The 7,253-nt window shown below is 34.8% G+C and overlaps 1 protein-coding gene across 1 annotated transcript in view; it reads right to left on the reverse strand.

Moving 5' to 3' along the window:
- Nucleotides 1-3,690, reverse strand: part of LRRC49 (leucine rich repeat containing 49) — a 36,741-nt gene extending 33,051 nt beyond the window's left edge. The window contains exons 1-2 of the mRNA XM_031055945.1: nt 3,624-3,690; nt 2,252-2,318 (exon numbers count right to left, since the gene is read on the reverse strand). The gene's annotated coding sequence lies outside the window, so the exon portion shown is untranslated. The remainder of the gene's footprint in view (nt 1-2,251; nt 2,319-3,623) is intronic.
- Nucleotides 3,691-7,253: the final 3,563 nt, after the last annotated feature.

The raw sequence follows: 7,253 nt of genomic DNA on the forward strand, positions 1-7,253 counted from the left end.
CCTGCTGCTTTGCACCAGTGCAGGTGTGGCCATGCCATGCTGCAGAAAGTGTCCAGCAGCTCCTGGAGCAGAAGAGGTAAGGGAGACATAATTTAACAGTTTGAGAACATCCCATTTTGTTGGTAATTTCCATATATCCATACACATGTATGTGTACATGTAAGTCTGTGAATGGAATATGCTGCTATAAGAAATATTTCAACAATTTCTCAGTTAAAAAGCATACAAAAGTAGATAGCAAGGCCAAAATTAAATAGCATCTTAATCCTTTGATTCAAGGTGCTTAAACTTTTGATTCAATGGCAAATTAAACTGTCAATTTATGTGTATTTTATACAAAAATATTACAGCAAGTGGAACAGAAAATGCCACTACTTAAAAGATATTTCTACAGAGAGACTTTTAAAAGCAACCCCAAGTGCAGACAGTTGGCATGAAGAGCACAGACCTCTGCTGATGTCTGCCCAGCTAGAATGCCACAGTCTAGAATATTAATCCTGGTATTTCACTGCTATTGCAAAGATAATGATTTCATCAGCAACATATAGAAATACTCTTTGCCACTTTGCTAAGCTTTAAGATTAGCTCTACTGAATTGCCTGTTTCAATTATGCATGCACATATGAAGGTACACCAGCTTTTCATATGGGTTATTAGGCAAGAAACAATACAAACTATTATCACTTCTTGGATGTTTCAAATAATACTTATATAATATCAAAAATAAATTAGTACACAAGTCAAAGTCTACTTGTGAATACTGAACAAAAATACTGTTTATTTTCTCATTTGCTTCTATTTTTGAATACCTCACTATGAAATAGAATTCAGCAAAAGGTTGTTATGCATCAAATAATCACCCATCAATAATTAAATTGCACAAATTAAAGTTGCATCTTTAAAAAAAATCTGAGATCAATGAAAAGAAGTTCATGCATAAAAAAAATCAGGTTGCATAATTTTACTTACAGTTTGAACTTCTGGAAAGAAAAATGATTCACAGAATTAAACAGAACACAGGAAATTACTCCAATGACATTTCATATTTAAAGCAGTATAGAATGAAATTCATGTGTAGAGTCCCTGAATGATGCAGTTCTATGTGTCTATATTACTGTGTTAATAACAGTTAATCTAGTGTATTTCCAATACCTTGCCTGTAACTTGTGCACAGGATGTAATTGTTCAGTGTTCACCTGGGATCACTGGTAACATATAAGAGATTCTGTACATCATAATGCTCAATTATTATTTTCCTTTTGCTGAGATAAGTCTGGCTCCAATGCTCTGATCTGTTGTTTAAACTCCTACATTCTTAAACATGAGAAACCATACTTTGAAGTTCTCAAAGCCAATTATGTTGCTGAAGTCTGTCCTTCAGAAATTTGCAATGTAGAAGAAATACCTTTTAAGATAGAAGGCTGCTAAAAATAAAAACCCCACAAATTTAAATAGTTAAAGGAGCTCCCTTATTCAGTGTTGTATAAGCAAACAACAACAAAACCCAGCTTTCAAAACAAAGCACTAGTCCACTAAGATGTATCCCAAACACAACATTTCTTCCCTTCATTTCTTCATTAAGCATTCAAAAATATCTAAGACTATGGGATGGCAGATTGGTGTTATAAATTTTCAATTCCTCAAATGCAGTGAAAAAAATAACTTAAAAAGGAAAACATGCTTATCTTTGAACTAGAAAGGAAGAGAAAGGTAATTTATTTATGGAAGTTCTTAGTCTTTATTTGGTCTTGACATTAAAAATACACTAAATCTACCAAAAAAGGAAATAACTAACTCCATTTCCAAACATTCGTGCCCTTCACATCTAAATTTATGATGAAAATTATATGTATGTAGGGAATCTGGTTTTGTCAGACCACCAACAGTAGAAACAGCAATCAATCATACCAAAAAATTTTATAGCAATTCTAAGAGTGTGTTACTTGAACTACACCACAACTGCTCGTGGTAGTTCACTGTTGTGTAGGTAGGAGTGCCATCACACTCAGCATTTTAATCACTGTCACCTGCCTGAAGTACAACACTGAAAGTACAAGTGCTCTTAAAAGACTGGTACAAAGATTCAAAATAAACATCATGACACCTTTTATGAACTTACTGACTTCTGCAACTTCAAGAGCTGCAAAACTTGCCACCAGTTCCCTTTCATGAAACAATACTTCTGTAAAAGACACAGCAAACACAGGATGTCTACACAACAACCATAAGCAATCAAGTTATTGTACTGTACCTGATTTCCATGAAGATCTAAAACATCAAGATTTTTTAGGTTCTCCAGATTTGAGATCTTCTTTATTCTGCAACATTTCAATTATGACAATTATTTTTATTATTAGATTAGAAGAATCTTTCATTTTCCAGCTAATACAAAATAAAGCCTTTTTTTCCTAACAAAAGTAACAGAAATACAACAACATTTTGAACCATGAAAAGAAAATTTATAAATGAGTATGACTTTAAGACTATCACCTTCCTTTCTGACTGTCAATAATTCAATAGCAGCAGAATTTATGTGGCTCTTCTAGAAAGAAGATAAGGATGGAACACTTGCTCCACTAGAATCTGAAGTCAACAACTTCATTGTCTTAAAACTTCTCTGTCCTGTCATATTTTGTCAGATTCCAAACCTAGGCTATTATACACCCAACAGCATCATCTACTGGCTGATGACATTAAACACATGTATTAAGCATTTGCTTTGAGAGTAATCAAAGATCACACACAGGCCAAGCTGAAATAAGTTGCTAACAACTGTGTCTGATGTGTGACCACCTACTCACGATAGGCCAAGTCCTAACTACCTCAACACCACACTCCTAAGGTAAACCCAGGGTGGTTATGATAAGGAAAATAAGTCCTCAAAGCACTTTAAAATTGTAGTACCCACAACCCCAACTACAAGCAAAATTGACTTCTACAGGTGGGATTTTTAATACAAAATCTCTTAGTTCTAGTAACATAAGGCACTATTAAAACTTGTCAGTTTTGAGCACAGGCTGATCTAGGAGGTACATTCTTTATAAACTGCACATAACTGAAATCTGGTCACTAGTTCTCACTGAGTATAAGAAGCTGAGGAAAATTTTATAAGTCAGAGCACAACCTTTAGATGTGTGAGCAATTGCACAGATACATGTATTAAGTTATTAAAATTAAAGGCTATAGGACTAAAAGCAATAAATAAGCATTAAAATCCATGACTCATCTGTCTGGTATGTTTCCCAGATAAATACATCAGGCAGAAATATTTTTATAGGTTATAAATAATTAATGAATACTACATTTGATCTGAAAAGACATTCCACAACATGCCACACAAATCTAAGAACATATTTAATAATCAATCAGAATAGAAGATTACATGGGAACATGTAAAGTATTTGGAAATGTTGCTTAAATGTACTAAGAAAGGAAGTTTTGACATGACACACAAAATCTGTGTGCTTCCTCAGTGGGATCCCTGACACTTAGCTAATCTTAGGGCTGGTCTCACTGGTATGACAGCAACATCACAAACTGCAAACTGTATCAGAAACAATGGGAAATCACAATTGTTATACCATAGGAGGTAGAGTGCCCTAGTTAGGTTTTATTATTTTTACCTGTTCTTTCCCAAAAGAAGGACTCTCAGGGATCTCAAAGTTGAAACCCCACTTATCTCTTCAATCTGATTATCATATAAATCTAAGAAAACAAGATGGTGAAGATTAGAAATATTTTGGATACGGGTTATAAAGTTATGCTGGAAATTCAAAAGACGAAGGTGATCTTCCCCATCAATAATTGGGCACACTGTCAGTTTTTGCCTGGAAGAAAAAAGAAAAAACAGAATACACAAGTAAGTAACAAATCAGTAATCCACCTTCTGCTCACCCACTCTGACTGAACAGAGAAAAGTATATTATCTTGGTTAAGACAGCATTAATTAGGTTTGCTAATTAAATTTTATAGATAAAGCAGAAACTCCTGCCTATTAAAAAATTAGCCTGAAAACACAGCTGAAATACTTCCAAAATTTTCTGAACCCCTCTCCCCTCAGAGATTTGCTCGTTACATGGAAACTACATGGAAGTTTTGTGTTGTGACCACACAAAAATTCCACCAGATGTGGCCTCACACTCTGTTAAGTTTTTCTTCAGCTATCACATGAACAGGCTGTTCAGATCAGAAACCTGCCTGCCTCAGGTGACTGCTGTATGGATATACTCATCACAAGGACACCCTCAGAGCATTCCTCCACAGGACACAGTTCTTCTCTCAAACACACACAAACCCAACAACCAATCCCAACACTGACTGCAGCCATTGGTGGGGCACTCTGGTCACTTTAGACCAGGGGCTGAGGCTCTGGGGCATGTGCTCTGTCACCTTCTCACCTTTCCAGGGTAAGTCTGTCTGAGCTCAGGATTTTTTCTTCAGCAGTGCGTTGCAATACAGGAAATGATATTGATGAACTGCTCCCAAAATTCGTGTTATCTATTGGAAAATCACACAGAGAATACATGAACTACTGCTCTGTAGATGCATGTCTTGAAGTGCAGGTGATAAAAGCAAAATTTACTTTCTTTTAAGAAGTAAAGCATGAAAATGCTTTTTGCCTGCATTCAGTACTATGATTTATCAGTTTTCTTTCCTGATATTATGACTATATCCCTTTATATCCTCTTCCCAAAGTGCATCTATTTCTTTACTTTGAGATTTTTTCAACAATGTGTTGCAAGCAGATATTTTGTAAATGCTTGTACTGTGATTAGAATTACCCAATGATATGTTGACATAAAATTGTAAAATTGTTTCAGTTTCAGTATCTGAACTTAAAGAAGGTATTACCCAACTTAAGATAAATTTTAAAAGACACAGATCAAATAGATGCTGATAGAACTAGAAAATAAAGCACCAAAATATTGAAACACTCCCACTGAGCCACAAATGAATGCCAAGTCTTTCAAAGGTAAGTGCACACAATACCTAGTGATCATTGGTATTTCACTCCATTATCCAGAAACAGGCAGCCCTTGAAAACATATTTATAAATTCATCCTTATGAATTTCATTAATATGAGAGGAAAAAAGTGAGTGTCTAAAAATACCTGCAAAATTAATCAACAAATGTGTTCTGTGAGCTTTGGCTTATTTAGAAAATGATCCACTGAAAAATATTGGTCAAAAATAGATCATTGTACATGCACACTACTGAAAATATAGGCTTGACTTCTGTGTGCTTGCCCTTCTTTTTCCTCTTCCTTCAAATAAATCAAATAAGTTAGCAGGAAAAACATCAAATCTGCAATAAACAAGACAAGTGTTTTACTACTACAGCAATGAGTCCATCGTTGTGTGAAATATACTATTAGGTATCTGTTTGAGTAAAACAATTTGTCAGTCAATCTACAATCTTTTCAGTGCTACTCTTGAATTTTATCATTAGCTACTCTAACAACATTCTCTATGCATCCTTCGAAATCAAAACTGTTAAAAAAAAGCCCAAAATATTAAAATCAATTAACATTGTTGCAAAAATCCTACTTTACTTGTGTCACAGGTTTTTAAACCAATAAACATAAGACCAGAAGCTTAAAATTACCAGTCTGAAACATGACAGGATAGCAGTAAAGTGACTTTTTTTCTACTGTCATCCTCCTAAAGGCATGTAAAATATCCCTATTGCTGCCCTTTTCTTTAAGAAAGATTTATAAAAAGCATTCATTTCAATGCCTGTATTATATTTTTGAAAAAGATTTCTAGTGGTTTCCTGACAATGGTCTATTGACCTCTCTTAACACCTGAAGGGAGCACTAGGAAATACCTTTGGTAAGGCTCCCAGTAAAATAGACAGAGACTAATGAGAAGATTCTACTGTTACCTGATGCATGTGAACTAAAAATGTGGCTCTTTTGTCATGATCTGGATTTTGTAAGGGTGTGAATAGAAATCTCCCCAAATCCTGATAAAGACCCTGTGCTCTGCTTCAACATCAAACCAGAAAATTCTGTCAGACTGGATGGTGCTGGGAGATAGAGCTGCTTATTACACACCAAAGGACTTAATACTCTTAATACTCAAACTGCAGACTTACATTTACTCCAGAAGTTGCACAGTATCCCTAAAAGTCAACCCATCCTGAATGGCTGCTGGCCTTCATTTTTTTTACCAGACTGAATGAAGACAACTAAATTGATCTTCTACTCACACCAATCATAGGCAAGCAGCAGCACAAGGCAGCAGTGTTGTGTCAAGTATCTTCCAGTCCTCACCACAGTTAGCAGTGATAGCACCAATATCTTGCTTTGCAAAGCCAAGAGCATGCAAGCACAATAGAAAAACTCTCTCTCAATATCACAGTTCTAAATGAGAAACTAATTTTATCTAAATATATTAAAATGTTAAGCATCCAGTAAAATGTTACCTTAGACAATTGTGTGGCTATTGAGGGAATATACAGTAGGGCACTTAATAGGTTGTGGCTTTGTAGGTAGAAGAAAAAATATTCTTCCATAAGGGGGGAAAAATGGATGAAAAAAGCCAAGTAGTGGGTTCTGGACATGATGCAACAGTAATTACATTGAATTACTGCAGCCAAGTAGGAAACACTGTGACTCTTATATTTTCTAATAATGATACAATCTTTCTTTACTTTTTAAGTAGTAAAACATGTACAAAGACAAACAAACCAAACTCAATGGAATATTACCTTGTCTTCCCGAGTAGTTTTTTTCCAGATCATGCTGCAGAAGCCTATTGTGGAAAGATGACTGCTCTTTATTTATTCTGAATTCAAACTGTAACACAATATTAGAGACAAATGTTAGAGTTTTCAAATGCAAGTAATGTCTTTACATAAACACAACCTCAGTACTAACAGCTCTCAGGAATTACAGGAGAGAGGTATAGATAGAAGATCAAGAAATCATATATATATATATTATGGCAGGCTATAGTACAACCCCATGTTTCTTATTTTATTTGTTTTTAATAGCATGAAATAAATTAACAAAATACTATCAGATACATTAGATATTGTAAGTCAACAGATGAGTAGTGAAAAGGTAATTCCCATTTGAAAGCATACAAATTTGTCTGCATCATACAACTACATTTGTTAATACTACTATCCAAGAAAAGGTAATAATTACCGGTTTGGTTTTTTCTGGTATTGACGAGGTCTGGATGACCAGCTGGAGACCACAATTATTAACCTGCAAATTGGAAGAAAACTGAATTAAATGCTACCT

Source organism: Geospiza fortis, unplaced genomic scaffold, assembly GCF_000277835.1.
Source record: "Geospiza fortis unplaced genomic scaffold, GeoFor_1.0 scaffold171, whole genome shotgun sequence".
NCBI classification, from domain to species: Eukaryota; Metazoa; Chordata; class Aves; order Passeriformes; family Thraupidae; genus Geospiza; species Geospiza fortis.